The sequence below is a fragment of the Salvia splendens genome, chromosome 6 (assembly GCF_004379255.2).
Source record: "Salvia splendens isolate huo1 chromosome 6, SspV2, whole genome shotgun sequence".
Lineage (NCBI taxonomy): Eukaryota > Viridiplantae > Streptophyta > Magnoliopsida > Lamiales > Lamiaceae > Salvia > Salvia splendens.
In genome coordinates this window covers 3,043,288-3,047,365 of record NC_056037.1, presented here as the reverse complement: position 1 = coordinate 3,047,365, position 4,078 = coordinate 3,043,288, and positions in this window count along the sequence as shown.

Sequence of the window (4,078 nt, the reverse complement as noted above, 5' to 3'; positions counted from 1 at the left end):
TTAGGATCAGAGGTATTTATAGGTTGGAAAAAAGTTTATTTTTTATAAATTTCGTGCCCTACAAGAAATAGGAGAGATTTGGCTTCACAATATAATAATTTCTTTTCTTCCGTGAATTTCCGCATAAATTCCCGTCAGCTTTGACTGCACCGCGCAACGTTCGTAGAATTGTCATAACTTCCTCCACAGAACTCCGATTGAGACATGCAAGATATCCACGCGAAGCTCTTTCGAAGACGAAGAGAATGGCATGTAGTAAGCACTGACTGGACTTCAAAATCGCTGGAAGAATGGGCTAGAACAGAGGCTGCTGCACTTTTGGTCTTTTTTCACTTTTTCTATCTTTTTCTATCATTTATTAACAAACACGTCAAAAATATCACATGTATAACATATGCAATTTAAAAACATAATTTGCATGATTGACATTTAAAATAAGTCAAATCTAGTCCTCAAAAACATGCAAAATCTGTGTTTGTCAGAGTTCAAGTCATATCTGCCGGAGCCGCCCTCGTTTTCGTCGCCGGACATTTTTTAGATGAAAATTGAAGAGGTGAGATGAAAATTGGAGAGGAAATGGAGATGATTTGAAAGAATAGATGTGTGTATAATGAGGATGAAAGAGAAGTATTTATAGAGAAAAAAAGAAAATAAATAAAAAAAATTTTAAAAATGACTGTTGAACGGTCATATGACCGTTTTTTATTTTATTTTTATTTTATTTTTATTAAAATCGATTTTTTTTAAAAAAAATGATTTATTGCGTCAGCAGTGACGACGCCCACTCACTGGCCGGCGAGTGGGCGCCACGCCTAGCGCCACGTGGCGCTGGCGCGTGGCGAGTTGGCGCGCCATCCGTCTTGCTAGGACGAGACGCTCGCCGAGACCGGGACGAGACGCGGGGCTGCAACGCCGTCTCGATGCCGCCTCGCCGAGACGAGATAGAGATGGCAACGAGACGCGTTGCGGATGCTCTTATCATTTAGAGTAGTCGTCAATATTGACTAAACAGTGTCGTCCTCGGCCCCAAATCCCGATGGAAAATAAAGTAGCTTCAAAATGTTAAAATGATAAGAGTGCCATTGATGTACTTACAAATTACTCAATTATTTATATCGGCTTTAGTGGAAATGTGAGTTGGATTCTACAATAATGCTCTGATTGATTAAAGTGACGGCGTAATAATTCGTAACGATTTTAACCACGTAATTATGGTAATATAATCTGTCAAAATTGATAAACTATAAATTTATAATTTATAATTATTCTGCATTATTATATTTTGGTAAATGAAAGCCTAGAAATACTCATTTTATATATATATATATATATATATATATATATATATATATATATATAGGGAGATGATCAAAATAAGTATGTGTTTAAATCCAGAAATGCAGCCCAAATCTCAGCCATAGGATTAGATGATCTAATGGTCAATAATTAACACAAAACACGGAAGGTCATAATTAAACAGTTTTATGTCATATTATAAGATTTGAGTTTAATGTCATGTTAAGATCATTTTAGGTCATACTTCGTTAGTATGACCTAAAAATAAACTAACTATGACCTAAAAATGTGCTTGGCATGACACTGTTTTGCGTTTCTGTATTTAAATTTGGTTTTGCATAGATCAAAACCCTATATATATATATTCAAACACCTCTTAACCATATAACTAGAGAACAAATAATAGCCACAAGATCAAAAAAATCAAGGGCTAGTATTAATTTTTGAATTTAATGAGATATTAGTTCCCTCAATCACAAATTTACTCCACAATAATAAGGCGGGGGTATAATGGTCATTGCACATCCAAAATTAGATTACATCATTGGCATTTGAAAAAGAAACCGCTTTCTTCTTCTGTAAAATAGTTCTCAGCTCTCCTACCGCCGATTCGTCCGATTGAAGAGGAATTCGATTGGAAATTATCAATATTTTCGCGATTCAAGTGACTCTTTCCCCGACGAAGGAATCTGCATCGGTGTTTCCAATCATCACTCTTCCAGCGGCCAACAACACCGCCACCGTCAACAAGGCGGCGGCGGCGCTCCGGAAGGAGCTCATCGCGGTGATCAAGGATAAGAAGGAGGCGATGGCCAAGGGCGGGCCGCTCTACGACATCTTGTCGCACATGATCGTGGCATCTGACCCCGAGCTGGAACACACAGATCTATGATATGATTTAGCCTGCATTTCCCAATTTATCTTCTGTTTTTCTTAGTTTTGATTTCCTTTAATTAGGGAATTAACATTAGGTGATAAGCCATCGTTGCAATTTTTATGATGGGATGTAGTGTAGTATTTGAATTTTGTGAGATTTTAGCTATGCATTTAAGATGTAGCCCCTTTCTGTTTCTTCTTGCTCTGATCTAATTATAATATCAATGTTGAATTGTCCCAAAAATAATCATGCTAAGAGTGAAGAGTGAAGTAAAATCATGCTAAGAGTGATGTGTTTTGTAAACAAGAGTGAAGTAAAATAGTGATGTGTTTTGTAAACAAGAGTGAAGCATTATCATGCTAAGAATGATGTGTTTTGTAAACAAGAGTGAAGTAAAATCATGCTAAGAATGATGTGTTTTGCAAACAAGAGTGAAGTAAAATAGCGATGTGTTTTGCAAACAAGAGTGAAGTAAAATCATGCTAAGAGAGATGTGTTTTGTAAATAACAGTGAAGTAAAAAATCATAATAAGAGTGACGTGTTTTGTGAACAATAGTGAAGTAAAATCATAATAAGAGTGATGTGTTTTGTGAATAAGAGTGAAGTAAAATCAGAATAAGAGTGATGTATTTTGTAAACAAGAGTGAAGTAAAATCGGAGTAAGAGTGATGTGTTTTGTAAACAAGAGTGAAGTAAAATCTGAATAAGAGTGATGTGTTTTGTAAACAAGAGTGAAGTAAAATCGGAGTAAGAGTGATGTGTTTTGTAAACAAGAGTGAAGTAAAATCAGAATAAGAGTGGTGTGTTTTGTAAACATGAGTGAAGTAAAATCGGAGTAAGAGTGATGTGTTTTGTGAACAAGAGTGAAGTAAAATCAGAATAAGAGTGATGTGTTTTGTGAACAAGAGTGAAGTAAAATCAGAATAAGAGTGATGTGTTTTGTGAACAAGAGTGAAGTAAAATCAGAAGAAGAGTGATGTGTTTTGTGAACAAGAGTGAAGTAAAATCAGAGTAAGAGTGATGTGTTTTGTGAACAAGAGTGAAGTAAAATCACAGTAAGAGTGATGTGTTTTGTGAACAAGAGTGAAGTAAAATCACAGTAAGAGTGATGTGTTTTGTGAACAAGAGTGAAGTAAAATCAGAATAAGAGTGATGTGTTTTGTGAACAAGAGTGAAGTAAAATCACAGTAAGAGTGAAGTGTTTTGTGAACAAGAGTGAAGTAAAATCAGAATAAGAGTGATGTGTTTTGTGAACAAGAGTGAAGTAAAATCAGAATAAGAGTGATGTGTTTTGTGAACAAGAGTGAAGTAAAATCAGAATAAGAGTGATGTGTTTTGTGAACAAGAGTGAAGTAAAATCACAGTAAGAGTGATGTGTTTTGTGAACAAGAGTGAAGTAAAATCACAGTAAGAGTGATGTGTTTTGTGAACAAGAGTGAAGTAAAATTAGAATAAGAGTGATGTGTTTTGTGAACAAGAGTGAAGTAAAATCACAGTAAGAGTGAAGTGTTTTGTGAACAAGAGTGAAGTAAAATCAGAATAAGAGTGATGTGTTTTGTAAACAAGAGTGAAGTAAAATCAGAATAAGAGTGATGTGTTTTGTGAACAAGAGTGGAGTAAAATCAGAATAAGAGTGATGTGTTTTGTAAACAAGAGTGAAGTAAAATATTTTGTAAACAAGAGTGAAGCAATTATTTTTTTTTGCAATACATAGGAATGAAACTTGTCTCTGTCAGAAATGAATATTTAGTAGCATAAGATTTACAAAAATATTCCTTTAATTTTCTTCTTCACCCAAATCTTTGCTTACAGACAGTATCAACATAGTTAGCACTTAGCACCAACTTTCTCTCTTAAAACTCGTAAAACACATCCACTGCGTGCGATTCTCCGACGATCCGCGA